This window comes from Delphinapterus leucas, chromosome 6 (genome assembly GCF_059928025.1).
Source record: "Delphinapterus leucas isolate spDelLeu-1000000601 "Yukka" chromosome 6, BTC_Dleu_Yukka2, whole genome shotgun sequence".
Classification (NCBI taxonomy): Eukaryota; Metazoa; Chordata; class Mammalia; order Artiodactyla; family Monodontidae; genus Delphinapterus; species Delphinapterus leucas.
Window position 1 is genome coordinate 166,348 of NC_143134.1, and position 18,754 is coordinate 185,101.

Here is an 18,754-nt window from a genome sequence, read left to right on the forward strand (position 1 = left end):
TCAGAGCAGAGGGCCCACCTCACAAAAGTGTGAGGAACCCAAAGAGGATCAGACTCTCACCACAGGGCCCACATCACCAAGGGAATGGGAACCAGGCTGGAGTGTCCTCACACCAGTGAGGCGTCATCACCGAAATGTGAGTGACCCAGCACACGTGGCCTCAAACCAGAGGACACACATCACCAAGGGGCTGGGAGTGAGGCAGGCAGGAGGAGCCTCAAAACATAGGGCCCATGGAATAAAAATGGTGAGGAATCCAGCAGCTGGAACCTCCCAGCAGGCGGCCAGGAGCAGCGAGGCTATGGGATCCAGACCTGACTGAACTCAAAACAGAGGGCCCTCATCATGAAACTCTGAGCAACCCAGCCGTTGGGACCTCAGAGCAGAAGGCCCACATTCCCATGTGGTTGGGAACATGGCATAAGTGTACTCGCACCACAGGGCACACATCAGAGAATTTTGGGAGCTCAGAAGTTAGGGCCTGATGCCAGAGGGCCCTCATTACCAAGGGGAGGAGACTCCAAGCAGGCACCAACTCCCAACTGAGGGCCCATGTCGCCAAGGGGACGTGTGACAGCCAGGCAGGAGTGACCTCACAGCAGAGGGCCTACCTCACAGAAGGGTGAGGAACCCAGCCAGGATAAGACTCTCACCAGAGGGCCCACATCACCAAGGGGATCAGAAACAGGCAGGACTGTCTTCACACCAGTGTGGCCACATCATAGAAAGGTGAGGAACCCAGCACATGTGGCCTAAACCAGAAGACCCACATCTCCAAGGGGCTCGGAGTGAGGCAGGCAGGAGGAGCCTCAAAACACAGGGCCCATAGAATAAAAAAGCTGAGGAATCCTGCAGTGGGAACCTCCCAGCAGGCGGCCCAGAGCACCGAGTCTATGCGATCCAGGCTGCAGTGAACTCACAGCAGAGGGCCCACATCATGAAACTGTGAGCAACCCAGCCATTGGGACCTCAGAGCAGAAGGCCCACATCCCCATGGGGATGGGAACCTCGCAGGAGTGTCCTCGCACCACTTAGCACGTATCAGAAAATGTGGGTACCCAGCAGTTAGGGCCTGATGCAAGAGGGCCGTCATCACCGAGGGGAGGAGGCTCCCAGCAGGCTCCAACTGCCACAAGAGGGCCGATGTTGCCCTGGCGGGGTGTGCCAGCCAGGCAGGAGTGACCTCACAGCAGAGGGCCCACCTCACAGAAGGGTGAGGAACCCAGCCAGGATCAGACTCTCACCAGAGGGCCCACATCATCAAAGGGATAGGAACCAGGCAGGAGTGTCCTCACACCAGTGGGGCCACATCATCGAAAGGTGAGGGACCCAGCACACGTGGCCTCAAACAAGAGGACACACATCACCAAGGGGCTGGGAGTGAGGCAGGCAGGAGGAGTCTCAAAACAGAGGGCCCATAGAAGAAAAAAGGTGAGGAATCCCGCAGTTGGAACCTCCCAGCAGGTGGCCAGGAGCAGCGAGGCTATGGGATCCAGGCCGGAGTGAACTCACACCTGAGGGCCCTCATCATGAAACTGAGCAACCCAACGTTGGGACCTCAGAGCAGAAGGCCCACATTCCCATGGGGTTGGGAAACTGGCAGGAGTGTACTCGCGCCACAGGGCGCACATCAGAAAATTTTTGGAGCCCAGGAGTTACGGCCTGACGCCAGAGGGCCCTCATTACCGAGGGGAGGAGACTCCCAGCAGGCACCAACTCCCACCAGAGGGCCGACGTCGCCAAGGCGGGGTGTGCCAGCCAGGCAGGAGTGACCTCAGAGAAGAGGTCCCACCTCACAGAAGTGTGAGTAACCCAACCAGGATCTGACTCTCACCGGAGGGCCCACATCACCAAGAGGATGGGAACCAGGCAGGAGTGTCCTCACACCAGTGGGGCCACATCAGCCAAAGGTGAGGAACCCAGCACATGTGGCCTCAAACCAGAGGACACACATCACCAAGGGGCTGGGAGTGAGGCAGGTGCCTGGAGGGGCACATTTAACTCTAATTTCCCACCAGGAAGAGGAATTAACCAAAGGCTCAGAGTGACGTGCTGGACCCTGATTACGGCCTGAAGCAAACCTGCGGTTCTGTGGCCAGCTTTCAAGGAAACGAGTTTTAAAGGAAATCACGGGCACTGTAATTCACAAACCTGCAGAGTTATAAATGACAGCTATTGGCAAAAATATATTGAAGTAAGTCTGCAAAGGGGACTTGAAAACGAGGCAGAATTGCAGGAATCATATTTCAGGAGGTAGATTGGAATTGCATTTAAAGCATGTGAAAAGCGGCAGATCTTTGACAGTGATGCACTTGGACAAAAGTGCCTATACATTTTTTCCTGAATATATTCAGGAAAAACGCATATGCCCTTTTTGGCCAACCAAGCACTCGAGCAATGGAAATCCGCACTACAATGAAGTCTCATTTCCCATTCGTCAAAAGGGCCATCTGAAAAAAGTGTAAAAACCAGATACACAGGACAGTCCATGGAGAACAGGGAGCCTTGTTATGCTGATGGGCGGGATGTAAGTTGCCAACAGACACTGTGGAGATGTTTATGGTGTATCCTGAAACATCTGAAAAACAAAGCTACAGACCCTAGGGCACTTCCACTTTTGGCCCTATAGCTTAGGAAAATTAAAATCAACAAGACACAGCCAACACAAAATTTAGGGCTGCTGTGTTTACAAGAACCTCGAATCCAGTACAAATTAAATATCCCAGAAAGAAAAAAATGGATAAAGGAGTTGTGCTACTTACGTACAACGGAATATCACTCAGCAATGAAATCAATGTCATCAGGCCTGTAGCAGCAAATTGAGTGGATTTAAGTATGATGATTCTAAGAGAAATAGAGAAATATGTCACAGAGTAAGATAATTATCATAAGATATCACTAATAGAGAGAGTGTAAACTTGGCTACACATAAACTGAATTACAAAACCGAAAAGAGTCTCACATTTAGATAAAAACTTATGCTTGCTTAAGGGGAAAGTTGAGTTGGGGTGCTGTATAAAACCAGAGATTGTAATTAGCACACATACCGTTCCATAAGCCAAATATGTAATAGACAAGACCTACTCTTTGCTCAACGAAATAGACTCATCCATGGTGTATCACCTCACACCTGTTAGAATGGGCATCATCAGAAAATCTACAAACAACAGATGCTGGAAAGGGTGTGGAGATAAGGAACCCTCTTCCACTATTGTTGGGAATGTAAATTGATACAGTCACTGTGGAGAACATTATGGAGTTTCTTATAAAACTAAGAATAGAATTACCATATGATACAGCAATGCCACTACTGGGCATATACCCAGACAAAACCATAAATCAAAAAGAGACATTCACCGCAATGTTCATTGCATCACTATTTACAATATCCAGGTAATGGAAGCAACCTAAATGCCCACAGACAGACGAATGCATAAAGATGTGGTACATATATAAAATGGAATATCACTAAGCCATAAAAAGGAATGAAATTGGGTCATTTGTAGAGACGTTGATGGATCTAGAGACTGTCATACAGAGTGAAGTAAGTCAGAAAGAGAAAAACAAATCTTGTATATTAATGCATATATGTGGAACCTAGAAAAATTGTACAGATGAACAGTTTTGCAAGGCAGAAATAGAGCAACAGATGTAGACAACAAACGTATGGACACCAAGGGGGGGAAAGCTGTTGGGGGGTGGTGGTGGGAGGAGTTGAGAGATTGGGATTGGCATGTATACATTTATATGTATAAAATCGATAACCAAAAAGAACCTGCTGTATAAAAAAATAAAATAAAATTCCAAATTACAAAAAGTAAAACAGACAAAATATTCTTCCCTTCACATACATGTATTTATATGAATAAATTATTTCCATGCTTATATCTGTAAATACAAAAAAGAGGAATAAAATCTACCTTGAACCAAAAACGAAAGAAAGAAAACAAAAGAGAACCCACCAGTTACACAGAGGAAAACCGTATCAGGGCACTTGCTCCAGTTGTAAACAATTCTGAAGTTGGTCAGTGGTGGGGAATCATCTCCCATTCAGCCAGCAGGCCCCACACAACAAGCGTCCTCATTGCAAAGCTGGGGGACCGTGCCGAGGCATCTGTGAGTAAACGTGGGCTGAGCCCCAGGCCAGCTGCTGCTGAAATGTTCCCACCCTTCCCAGGTAAAACACCTGAATATGTACAAGGACTTGAAAGCCTAGAGGAAGGGCCATGGAGCCACATGAGCACCAGCATGCCAGCCGACTTGGTGCCTGCAGGCCAGCCAGGATGGTCCTGGCCCTGGGTGCTCTTCTGGAAGCTTTCCATTTCCCTGCCTGAGATACCCCTGCTGTCCCGGCCCCCACTGCTTTCTTCCTCACTCACCTCTGCCCAGGGAGAAATTCCAGCGGCAGGTATGGGTGACACATCCTCTTCTTTAGCAGGTGGCATCTTGGCAACTGCTGCAGAAAGTCCAGCAGAGCCCCACTCACACTGGGCCACCAACAAAGCCATGGCCTCTCACTCCCTCCCACCAGTCCAGCCCCGAGACTGCTGACAGGGCAGAGAAAATGGCGTCAGGCACAGCTGCAGGGGCTCTTGCTGCCTGGAGCGGTGTTTATATTGATCTCAACCCAGGCACACCTGGGGAGGGCTGGCCGGCACGGTCAGGCTTCCCAGGCCAGCCAATAATCACCCCTCAGGGGCTCACAGTTGCAGAAACTGGAACTTGCTGAATCGGCCAGGTCCGAGGAACAGGTGTGGGCTCCTGAGAGTCAGGATAGACAAGGGGCTGCAGCTCTGGCTTGTTTTCTAATTATATTATCTGGCCCATGAGTGGGAGACAACTTCAAGAAAACCCTCTCCTAATGAGAGGAACCCAGGAGTCAGGGAGAGGAGGGGTGGGTGGTGGGTGGAGACAGAGGCCTGGTGCCCCGGGTGCAGTGGAAGTCTCTGGAAGACCAGGTGGAGGGAGGCCACACAGAGTGATGCCCAGGGTCACAGACCTGTCGGAGCTGCCGTTTCTTAGTTCAAGTCCTGCTCTGAGGTGCTCTGTGTCAGATCTGAGTGACAGGTGAGCTGGGAGTGCTCTGCAATGAGGGCGATGTGCATGGTTCCTGTGTGCCCAGCCCTGCCACAGTACCTGCAAGGGTAGCTCTGTATCCGGGGAGGGGTCTGACCACGACAGCCCCATGGGCTGCAGGGGAACCTGCCCAGGGAACCCCATATCCTGGAAGGGGCCTGAACACGAGAGCCCCGTGGGCTGGGGTGGGGGTGAGGTACCTGCCCAGGTGAGCTCCATATCCTGGGATTGGCCTGGCCTCGAGAGCCCCATGGGCTGCTGGAGTCCTGGTAAAGGATGTCAGGACAGTCAGTGAAGCCACCGAGGATAGACCTCCAGTAGTTCCTAAATCCTACATCCTGCTGGTCATTCTACCAACCACCAGGACATGGTATTCTGTATTAGTCTTCAATGATGCCTTCTTTTGTATTCTAGTAGTCCCAGAGTCACAAGAAATTTTGGCTTGTGAGTGGCAGGACTCAACATACAACTAAAACAATACTTCCGGGCCGTGTTGCCCCAAGGGTTCAAAAATTCCCACACCATCTTTGGGGAAAGCTCAGCTAAAGACCTAAAAGTTCTACCTCTGGAAAAGGAAACACTCCTTCAATATGCAGACGACATTCTGATCGCCAGCCCTACTAAGGAGACCTCTGAACTACCAAGCCAAGAAAGGATACAAGTTGTCCAAGAAAAAGCTCAAATATCACAGACTACGGTGACCTGCCTGGGCTTCATTCTCACAGAAGGTCGGAGAAGCCCATCCCAGGAAAGGGAAGAAACAATTTACAGCCTTACCCATTTCTAAAACTAGAAGACAGCTTAGGGGTTCCTGGGGAGGCCAGGGTTTGCTGCTTCTGGATCCCTAACTACAGTCTACTAGCTGGGCCTCTATATGAAACACTGAAAGGAAAAGATGATGATCCTTTTGAATAGAATCCAGAAGTGGCCTTTCAAGAATGGAAAGAGCAGTCAATTCAGACCCTTGCCCTGGAACTCCCTAATTTAGCTAAACCCTTTGACCTTTACATTCCTGGTGAACGGTGAATCGCCATTGGAGTATTAGTGCAAAACCTGGGACCACTTGAAATGGAACAATGCAAGAATGCCATCCAGGTAGGATAAACTACGGTCACCAAGGGGCTTGGCCCACCGCCACATCTGGCCAAGATACTGGCAGTATCTGAAAACCTGGAAATCAGCAGCCCAAAAGGCCACCTCCCTCCTAAGGGAAAAGGACCCCACGTGGTGATCCTAACCCCCAACCATGCCCTGAAGTTGCAGGGTTTGCTCCGTGGGCACACTGACCTTGAGTGAGGAGGCCCTCCAACTCCAACCTCCAGAGAGATAACCGGGGCAAAGGGGCACCATGACGACTCGTGTGACCATCACTTGACCTGGAGTTTCTCTCATAAAACAACAAGAGTGTGTCCCAAAAGAGTAGACTACTGCTTGCAGGACTTACTGCACCCAGAGGGGAGGTAATAATCTTGGCGGGGGAACCGTATATCACGCTGTCACCATAGAAGAGCCTACAGACACTGTGATGATGGTGGCCAATAAGACCAGCTGGACTCCTGTTTACTTCAAAAGGCTGTTGACTCAGTGGCCATCATGGTCCTTCATCACCACTGACCCTGGACTGTCTGGGAGTTGAGCAGGCAGGGTCCTGACACCTGGTGCTGTTTTTACGTTAATTCAGGGGCCTAATTGAAGAAAGCGCAGACTACTGGTCAGAGCATCTAGGCTGGCAGAAACGGTCAGCCTAAGGTGGCCGAACAAATGTGGGGCGGGGTGAAACTGGACCTCACAGCGTCACTGCACATCTCCTTCCTGGACCCTTAAAGGTCATTAGAATCTATAACACTACCAATACTTGTGCTCAGGCGGACGAGCAGGGAGGCAGGAGGCCTGGGGACAATCAACGTCACCTGGAGGCTGCTGGGGAGAAGTTCTGACCCTCGCCCACGGGTATGAGGGCTCCTAACTCAGCACTCAGCAGTTACAGATGAAGGGTCTGCACCCTCAGCACTCTAAGAATGAGGAAGGGGACAAAATGCAGAAGAGGGGTTTGTCCCAGGCAAAGCCCCTTAAAAATCCCTGGGAGATAAAAATAGAATCTGGGCAATAAAATAAAGTCTAACCTTTTTTATCCTTTGTGCTTTGTCTAATTTCACGTGCTCCTAGGGTCCCACATGCAGAGGTTCAACAGCCGGCACTTCAGACCAGATTTCCTAGTGCAGAATGGCTGGGTCGACACCTCAGCTCCTGGGGCACGGTGCAGACTCCGCGATATAGAGCCTGAGCTGCAGCCAACTGGGCCCTCGAGAGCTCCGCCCCCTCCCTCCCACTGACTCTGACAGGATCTCTACACAGCAGCCCAGCCCACAGCCCACGGGGTAGCACATGCTCTCACCTCTCCATTCTCTGATCAAAATATAAAGTTTCCTTTGCTTCTGAACCAAACTCAGTCTCAATCTGTTGGCTCCAATGACACTGGGCAGGGGGACACTTGTTGGGGTCCACTCTGGAGGATCAGTAACAGAAATTGAGAACATTGTAACTTCAATGAACAGATGTGTGAGCCAAACTGTAATTAACATAGAACAGTGTATAAGGCTCGGGTAAAATAAGATGTTTCTAAAACTTCCATTTGATATTTCCATCACTTTATTATAAGCAAGTTCAGTGAAAAGGTCTTATTTGTCAGGTCAATACTAGAGAAACGAAGTGATTTCTTTCCAAGGATGTACATCTAATAATCTTGGTTAAAGCTTCAATCTTGTTTTAAATGCTTTTCCATTGAAAATGATACCTCTCTTTCAGCTCCCCCATTTCTGAGAAGTATAAAATCTTATAATTTATTAAGACCAAATGGGAAAGGTGGGAGGAGGGATAAATTAACAGTTTGGGATTAACACATACACACTGCTATGTATAAAATCGATCATCAACAAGGAACTACTGTATAGCACAGGGAACTACACTCAATATTTTGCAATAACCTATAAGGGGAAATAATCTGAAAAAGAATAGATGTTTTTATTGACATCATCTATTAATGACAGTTAAAATGGAACCTAAGGGAAGACAGTGGTGAGTGCTTCTGACCCTGAAGACTTCAATCATCTAAAGTTTGGACTCTGCCTACTTCCCAAGGCCCTTAATGAACCTATGTGTAGCCGTAGCTTAAAAAATTCCCCAGTTTGGGTTGTGGAGAGACACTGATTTTGAAAAAGCCCTGGTGTTCTCCTCACATGAATGGGACACTTCCTACACCTAAAACATGCCTGTCACACCCAGAGGATGGTATACCGTCTGATCGGGAAGAGTTTGGAAAAGGCATCTCATCTCCTCATCTCCTGGTGCTCGGGTTCACCCCTCCAGCGTCTTTACGAACAGTCTCCCCACTTGGAGATGTCAGCACTGTCAACATCCTGTTTGGAATTTGTCCAGAGGATGAAGCAGAAGGAGGAGGAACAATGAGTGACAAGTCCTAGGTGTTCGGACAGGCACATGTCACTCTAATTTCCAATCAGGAAGACGAATTGACCAAAGGCTAGGGTTGCCCATGGAAAAAGAATAGGGCTTGAGGAAATCCCGCTGCTTTGTGGCCAGTTCCCATAAACAGAAGTTGAAAAATGGAACTCAGGGACACTAAAATTCACGAAACTGCAGAGTTGAAAATATCTCTCACTGAAAAATGTCTTGAGGAAAGTCAGAGAAAAGGACTTGTAAGCAACGGAGAATGGCAGGAAAGGGATTGGAAGAGGTAGAAAGGACTCGCCATTAAGCACAAGAAAAGGGGCTGAACATTGCCAACATTGCAGTTGGCCAAAAAGGGTGTATGCGTCTTTTTCTGTATATATTCAAGAAAAGGGCATACACTTTTTTAGCCAACCAAACAGGTGGGCACTGGAAATCAATACTACAAAACATATCACTTCGCATCAGTCAGAAGAGCCTTCCTCGTAAAGTGTAAACACCAGAAATGCAGGACAGGGCAAGGAGAAAAGGGAGCCCTGTGAGGCTTATAGTGGAAATGTATATTGCCAACGGTCACTCTGGATAAGTGTATTGTGTTTACTAAAGCATCTAAAAAATGAGCTACAGAGCACAGGGCACTTGCACTCATGGACGTATATCTTGGGAAAAACAAAAATGGAGAGGACACAGGCACCCCAATGTTTACCGCCTCTCTGTTTAAAAGATCCTCGACTAGGATATAATTTATATGTCTGTGGAGGGAAAAAATGGATAGAGATGTGGCACTTATGTAGAGTGGAATATTACTCAGCCTGAAAATCAATGAAATATGGCCAGTTGTAACAACCCCAGAGGAGTTACGTAGGATCATTCGAAGTCACATAATTCAAAAAGAAAAAGACATACGATACTACTAATACATGGAATATAAACGAGGCTACAAATGAACTGAATTACAAAACAGAACGGGGTCTCAGATTTAGAAAACCAACTTATGCTTGCTTAAGGATAAAGGAGAGTTGGGGTGCTGCATAAAACCAGAGATTGAAATTAGCACAGATACCGTTCCATAAGCCAAATATGTAATAGAAAAAACCTACTCCCTGGCCAACGAAATGGACTCAACACCCCATATTCAGCACCTAGGAATATACGGGACGAGTAAGAGTCTTAATACCTATGGATTTATATGTCTCGGTAAGAGAATCAAGCGTGTGTACAGTGACATAAACGCAGCAGTGAAAATCAGCTAAATCCCATTATCAAAATAAATTTCAAAAACAAAACACAATGACAGTGAAATAGAGAGCAATTCTTAAATAATTCATTCAGGGCTTGTGATGCAACCTGGATTTACCACATCTACACCCAGAGATGGGTGAGACATAAGGCTGGACACTTCGGGCTGATAGCATTGGTGAGGTTCCGTAAGCAAATGCAGACCCTTTGAAGTCATACTGCATGGTACCCATTCCATGGGTCCCAACTCTCCAGGTTTAAGGGATTCTTCCTTCAACTTAAACATGCTTGGGAACCCCAGAGTATGGTGCACCACGTGACCGGGAAGTCTTTTAAAATGCATCTCAGTTTTCGTCCCCTTTTACTCGTATTCACAATTCCAGACCATTTACTAACACTCTCCCCACTTGGAGAGTCAGTGCCTTTAACCTCCTGTTTGGCACAGTTTGCAATTTCCGCACAAGATGAACAGGAATAGGGAGAACAAATGAGTGACTAGCTGTAGGTGTCTGCGCGGGCAAATTTTATGCTCATTTCCCACCAGGAAGAGGAATTAACCAAAGGCTCAGCATGCCGTGCCGGAACCAGATTAGGGCCTGAAGCAATCCTGCGGGTTTGCGGATAGCTCACAAGAAAGCGAGTTGAAGAAAGGAGCTCAGGGACACTGTAATTCACAAACGGGCAGAGTTATAATTGACAGCTATCGTCCAAAAATATATTGAAGGTAGGCTGCGAAGAGGACTTGAAAGCGGGGCAGAATTGCAGGAAAACGATTTCAGGGGGTAGACTGGAATTGCATTTAAAGCATAGGAAAAGAGGCAGAACGTCGACAATGATGCTTTGGCCAAAAAGGGCGTATGCGTTTTTTCCTGAACATATTCAGGAAAAAACGCATACGCCCTTTTTGGCCAACCAAGCAAGCATGTTAAAGTAATCTGCACTACAGTGAAGTCTCACTGCCCCCCTGTCAAAAGGGCCATCTGAAAAAAGTGTAAAATCCAGAAAGGCAGCACAGGCCATGGAGAACAGGAAGCCTTTTTATGCTGATGGGCGGGATGTAAATTGCCAACAGCCACTCTGGAGAAGTGTATGGTGTTTCCTCAAACACCTAAAAAACAAAGCAACGGAGCCTACGGCACTTCCACTTATGGTCCTATAGTTTAGGGAAATTAAAATCAAAAAGATGCAGCCACCCCAAATTTTCGAATGGCTCTGTTTACAATATACTCATCTATGGTACAAGTTAAATATCCCAGAAAGCGGAAAATGGATAAAGAAGTTGTGCTACGAACGTACAATGGAATATCACTCAGCAATGAAATCTATGTCTTCAGGCCCGTCGCGGCATAACGAGTGGATTCAGGTATGAAGACTCTAAGTGAAATTAGTCACACAGAGAAAGAAACATCATAAGATATCACTAATACACGGAATGTAAACTTGGCTACACATGAACTGAATTACAAAACAGAACAGGGCCTCAAATTTAGAAAACCAACCAATGCTTGCTTAAGGCGAAAGGTGAGTTGGGGTGCTGCATAAAACCAGAGACTGAAATTAGCACAGATACCGTTCCATAAGTCAAATATGCAATAGTCAAGACCTACTCCTTGCTCAATAAAATAAACTCAACACCCCAAATTCAACGCCTAGGAATATACCTGACTAGTAAGAATCTTAAAACCCATGGATTTATATGTCTCCATAAGAGAATCAAGCGTGTGTACAGCGGTATAAACGCAGCAGTGAAAATCCGATAAATCCCATTATCAAAATGAATTATAAAAACAAAACACAATGACAGTGAAATAGAAAGCAATTCTTAAATAATTCATTCAGGACTTGTGATGCAACCTGGATTTACCATATCTACACCCAGAGCTGGGTGAGACATAAGGCTGGACACTTTGAGCTGATAGCATTGGTGAGGTTCGGTGAGCAAATGCAGACCCTTTGAAGTCATACTGCATGATACCCATTCCATGGGTCCCAACTCTCCAGGTTTAAGGGATTCTTCCTTTAGCTAAAACATGCATGGGAAACCCAGAGTATGGTCCCTGTGACTGCGCAACGTTTTTAAATGCATCTAAGTTTTCGTCCCCTGATACTCGGGTTGACCATTCCGGACGGTATAATAACACTCTCCCCGCTTGGAGAGTCAGTGCCTTTAACCTCCTGTTTGACACAGTGTGCAATTTCTGCGCAAGATGAACAGGAATAGGGAGAAACAATGAGAGACTAGCTGTAGGTGTCTGCACGGGCAAATTTATGCTCATTTCCCTCCAGGAAGTGGAATTAACCAAAGGCTCAGCATGCCGGGCCGGAACCAGATTAGGGCCTGAAGCAATCCTGCGGTTTTGCGGCCAGCTCACAAGGAAACGAGTTGAAGAAAGGAGCTCAGGGGCACTGTCATTCACAAACCTGCAGAGTTATAAATGACAACTATCGTCCAGAAATACATTGAAGAAGGCTGCGAAGAGGACTTGACAGCGGGGCAGAATTGCTGGAAAACGATTTCAGGGGGTAGACTGGAATTGCATTTAAAGCATAGGAAAGAGTCATAACGTCGACAATGATGCACTTGGCCAAAAAGGGCGTATGCGTTTTTACCTGAATATATTCAGGAAATAACGCATACGCACTTTTTGGCCAACCAAGCAAGCGTGTAAAGGAAATCTGCACTACAATGAAGTCTCACTGCCCCCCGGTCAAAAGGGCCTTCTGAAAAAAGTGTAAAATCCAGAAAGGCAGGACAGGCCATGGAGAACAGGGAGCCTTGTTATGCTGATGGACGGGATATAAATTGCCAACAGCCACTCTGGAGAAGTGTATGGTGTTTCCTGAAACACCTAAAAAACAAAGCAACGGAGCGTACGGCACTTCCACTTAAGCTCCTATAGCTTAGGGAAATTAAAATCCAAAAGACACAGCCACTCTAAAATTTCAGAAGGCTCTGTTTACAAGAACCTCATCTACGGTACAAGTTAAATATCCCAGAAAGCGAAAAATGGATAAAGAAGTTGTGGTACGAACGTACTTTGGAATAACACTCAGCAATGAAATCTAGGTCATCAGGCCCATCGCGGCATAATGAGTGGATTCAGGTACGATGATTCTAAGTGAAATAAGTCACACAAAACAAGAAACATCATAAGATATCACTAATACACGGAATGTAAACTTGGCTACACATGAACTGAATTACAAAACAGAACAGGGACTCAAATTTAGAAAAGCAACCAATGATTGCTTAAGGGCAAAGGTGAGTAGGGGTGCTGCATAAAACCAGAGATTGAAATTAGCACAGATACCGTTCCATAAGCCAAGTATGTAATAGTCAAGACCTACTCCTTGCTCAACGACATGGACTCAACACCGCATATTCAACGCCTAGGAATACACCTGACTAGTAAGAATCTTCAAACCCATGGATTTATATGTCTCTGTAAGAGAATCAAGCGTGTGTACAGCGGCATAAAAGCAGCAGTGAAAATCCGATAAATCCCGTTATCAAACTAAATTACAAAAACAAAACACAATGACAGTGAAATAGAGAGCAATTCTTAAATAATTCATTCAGGGCTTGTGATTCAACCTGGATTTACCACATCTACACCCAGAGCTGGGTGAGACATAAGGCTGGACACTTCTGACTGATAGTATTGGTGAGGTTCAGTGAGCAAATGCAGACCCTTTGAAGTCATACTGCATGGTACCCATTCCATGGGTCCCAACTCTCCAGGTTTAAGGAATTCTTCCTTCAGCTTAAACATGCTTGGGAATCCCAGAGTATGGTCCGCCATGTGACTGGGAAACGATTTTAAATGCTTCTCAGGTTTCGTTCCCTGGTACTTGGGTTCACCATTCCAGACGCTTTACTAACTCTCTACCCACTTGGAGAGTCAGTGCCTTTAACCTCCTGTTTGGCACAGTTTGCAATTTCTGCGCAAGATGAACAGGAATAGGGAGAACCAATGAGAGACTAGCTTTAGGGTCTGCACGGGCAACTTAAATGTTCATTTCCCACCAGAAAGAGGAATTTACCAAAGTCTCAGCGTGCCGTGCCGAAACCATTTTAGGGCCTGAAGCAATCCTGTGGGTTTGCGGCCAGCTCACAAGCAAGCGAGTTGAAGAAAGGAGCTCAGGGACACTGTAATTAACAAACCTGCAGAGTTATAAATGACAGGTATCATACAAAAATATATTGAAGTAAGGCTGCGAAGAGGGCTTGAAACGGGGCAGAATTCCAGGAATATGATTTCAGGAGGTAGACGGGCAGTGCTCTGAAAGCATAGGAGAAGAGGCCGATCCTCGACAATGATGCACTTGGTCAAAAAGTGCATATGCGTTTTTTCCGGGCCCTCATTAAAGAGGGTAGGAGGCTCCCAGCATGCTTTCGTGGCCAACAGTGGGCCCACATCGCCAAGGCGATGTGAGCCAGCCAGGCAGGAGTGACCTCACATCAGAGGGCCCACCTCACAGAAGGGTAAGGAACCCAGCCAGGATCAGACTCTCACCAGAGTGCCCACATCAGCAAGGGGCTGTGAACCACGCAGGAGTATCATCACACCCGTGGGGCCACATCACCAAAAGTTGAGGTACACAAAAAGTGTGGCCTCAAACCAGAGGACCCACATCACCATGAGTTTCAGAGCGAGGCAGGCAGGATTAACCTCACAACACATGGCCCATTGTATAAAAAAGGTGAGGAACCCAGCAGTTGGAACATCCCAGCAGGCGGCCCAGAGCACCGAGGCTATGGGATCCAGGCAGTGATGAACTCACACCTGAGGGCCCTCATCATGAAACTGAGCAACCCAACGTTGGGACCTCAGAGCAGAAGGCCCACATTCCCATGGGGTTGGGAAACTGGCAGGAGTGTACTCGCGCCACAGGGCGCACATCAGAAAATTTTTGGAGCCCAGGAGTTACGGCCTGACGCCAGAGGGCCCTCATTACCGAGGGGAGGAGACTCCCAGCAGGCACCAACTCCCACCAGAGGGCCGACGTCGCCAAGGCGGGGTGTGCCAGCCAGGCAGGAGTGACCTCAGAGAAGAGGTCCCACCTCACAGAAGTGTGAGTAACCCAACCAGGATCTGACTCTCACCGGAGGGCCCACATCACCAAGAGGATGGGAACCAGGCAGGAGTGTCCTCACACCAGTGGGGCCACATCAGCCAAAGGTGAGGAACCCAGCACATGTGGCCTCAAACCAGAGGACACACATCACCAAGGGGCTGGGAGTGAGGCAGGTGTCTGGAGGGGCACATTTAACTCTAATTTCCCACCAGGAAGAGGAATTAACCAAAGGCTCAGAGTGACGTGCTGGACCCTGATTACGGCCTGAAGCAAACCTGCGGTTCTGTGGCCAGCTTTCAAGGAAACGAGTTTTAAAGGAAATCACGGGCACTGTAATTCACAAACCTGCAGAGTTATAAATGACAGCTATTGGCAAAAATATATTGAAGTAAGTCTGCAAAGGGGACTTGAAAACGAGGCAGAATTGCAGGAATCATATTTCAGGAGGTAGATTGGAATTGCATTTAAAGTATGTGAAAAGCGGCAGATCTTTGACAGTGATGCACTTGGACAAAAGGGCATATACATTTTTTCCTGAATATATTCAGGAAAAAACGCATATGCCCTTTTTGGCCAACCAAGCACTCGAGCAATGGAAATCCGCACTACAATGAAGTCTCATTTCCCATTCGTCAAAAGGGCCATCTGAAAAAAGTGTAAAACCCAGATACACAGGACAGGCCATGGAGAACAGGGAGCCTTGTTATGCTGATGGGCGGGATGTAAGTTGCCAACAGACACTGTGGAGATGTTTATGGTGTATCCTGAAACATCTGAAAAACAAAGCTACAGACCCTAGGGCACTTCCACTTTTGGCCCTATAGCTTAGGAAAATTAAAATCAACAAGACACAGCCAACACAAAATTTAGGGCTGCTGTGTTTACAAGAACCTCGAATCCAGTACAAGTTAAATATCCCAGAAAGAAAAAAATGGATAAAGGAGTTGTGCTACTTACGTACAACGGAATATCACTCAGCAATGAAATCAATGTCATCAGGCCTGTAGCAGCAAATTGAGTGGATTTAAGTATGATGATTCTAAGAGAAATAGAGAAATATGTCACACAGAGTAAGATAATTATCATAAGATATCACTAATAGAGAGAGTGTAAACTTGGCTACACATAAACTGAATTACAAAACCGAACAGAGTCTCACATTTAGATAAAAACTTATGCTTGCTTAAGGGGAAAGTTGAGTTGGGGTGCTGTATAAAACCAGAGATTGTAATTAGCACACATACCGTTCCATGAGCCAAATATGTAATAGACAAGACCTACTCTTTGCTCAACGAAATAGACTCATCCATGGTGTATCACCTCACACCTGTTAGAATGGGCATCATCAGAAAATCTACAAACAACAGATGCTGGAAAGGGTGTGGAGATAAGGAACCCTCTTCCACTATTGTTGGGAATGTAAATTGATACAGTCACTGTGGAGAACATCATGGAGTTTCTTATAAAACTAAGAATAGAATTACCATATGATACAGCAATGCCACTACTGGGCATATACCCAGACAAAACCATAAATCAAAAAGAGACATTCACCGCAATGTTCACTGCATCACTATTTACAATATCCAGGTAATGGAAGCAACCTAAATGCCCACAGACAGACGAATGCATAAAGATGTGGTACATATATAAAATGGAATATCACTAAGCCATAAAAAGGAATGAAATTGGGTCATTTGTAGAGACGTTGATGGATCTAGAGACTGTCATACAGAGTGAAGTAAGTCAGAAATAGAAAAACAAATCTTGTATATTAATGCATATATGTGGAACCTAGAAAAATTGTACAGATGAACCGTTTTGCAAGGCAGAAATAGAGCAACAGATGTAGACAACAAACGTATGAACACAAAGGGGAGAAAGCTGTTGGGGGGTGGTGGTGGGAGGAGTTGAGAGATTGGGATTGGCATGTATACATTTATATGTATAAAATCGATAACCAAAAAGAACCTGCTGTATAAAAAAATAAAATTCCAAATTACAAAAAGTAAAACAGACAAAATATTCTTCCCTTCACATACATGTATTTATATGAATAAATTATTTCCATGCTTATATCTGTAAATACAAAAAAGAGGAATAAAATCTACCTTGAACCAAAAACGAAAGAAAGAAAACAAAAGAGAACCCACCAGTTACACAGAGGAAAACCGTATCAGGGCACTTGCTCCAGTTGTAAACAATTCTGAAGTTGGTCAGTGGTGGGGAATCATCTCCCATTCAGCCAGCAGGCCCCACACAACAAGCGTCCTCATTGCAAAGCTGGGGGACCGTGCCGAGGCATCTGTGAGTAAACGTGGGCTGAGCCCCAGGCCAGCTGCTGCTGAAATGTTCCCACCCTTCCCAGGTAAAACACCTGAATATGTACAAGGACTTGAAAGCCTAGAGGAAGGGCCATGGAGCCACATGAGCACCAGCATGCCAGCCGACTTGGTGCCTGCAGGCCAGCCAGGATGGTCCTGGCCCTGGGTGCTCTTCTGGAAGCTTTCCATTTCCCTGCCTGAGATACCCCTGCTGTCCCGGCCCCCACTGCTTTCTTCCTCACTCACCTCTGCCCAGGGAGAAATTCCAGCGGCAGGTATGGGTGACACATCCTCTTCTTTAGCAGGTGGCATCTTGGCAACTGCTGCAGAAAGTCCAGCAGAGCCCCACTCACACTGGGCCACCAACAAAGCCATGGCCTCTCACTCCCTCCCACCAGTCCAGCCCCGAGACTGCTGACAGGGCAGAGAAAATGGCGTCAGGCACAGCTGCAGGGGCTCTTGCTGCCTGGAGCGGTGTTTATATTGATCTCAACCCAGGCACACCTGGGGAGGGCTGGCCGGCACGGTCAGGCTTCCCAGGCCAGCCAATAATCACCCCTCAGGGGCTCACAGTTGCAGAAACTGGAACTTGCTGAATCGGCCAGGTCCGAGGAACAGGTGTGGGCTCCTGAGAGTCAGGATAGACAAGGGGCTGCAGCTCTGGCTTGTTTTCTAATTATATTATCTGGCCCATGAGTGGGAGACAATTTCAAGAAAACCCTCTCCTAATGAGAGGAACCCAGGAGTCAGGGAGAGGAGGGGTGGGTGGTGGGTGGAGACAGAGGCCTGGTGCCCCGGGTGCAGTGGAAGTCTCTGGAAGACCAGGTGGAGGGAGGCCACACAGAGTGATGCCCAGGGTCACAGACCTGTCGGAGCTGCCGTTTCTTAGTTCAAGTCCTGCTCTGAGGTGCTCTGTGTCAGATCTGAGTGACAGGTGAGCTGGGAGTGCTCTGCAATGAGGGCGATGTGCATGGTTCCTGTGTGCCCAGCCCTGCCACAGTACCTGCAAGGGTAGCTCTGTATCCGGGGAGGGGTCTGACCACGAGAGCCCCATGGGCTGCAGGGGAACCTGCCCAGGGAACCCCATATCCTGGGAGGGGCCTGAACACGAGAGCCCCGTGGGCTGGGGTGGGGGTGAGGTACCTGCCCAGGTGAGCTCCATATCCTGGGATTGGCCTGACCTCGAGAGCCCCATGGGCTGCTGGAGTCCTGGTAAAGGATGTCAGGACAGTCAGTGAAGCCACCGAGGATAGACCTCCAGTAGTTCCTAAATCCTACATCTTGCTGGTCATTCTACCAACCACCAGGACATGGTATTCTGTATTAGTCTTCAATGATGCCTTCTTTTGTATTCTAGTAGTCCCAGAGTCACAAGAAATTTTGGCTTGTGAGTGGCAGGACTCAACATACAACTAAAACAATACTTCCGGGCCGTCTTGCCCCAAGGGTTCAAAAATTCCCACACCATCTTTGGGGAAAGCTCAGCTAAAGACCTAAAAGTTCTACCTCTGGAAAAGGAAACACTCCTTCAATATGCAGACGACATTCTGATCGCCAGCCCTACTAAGGAG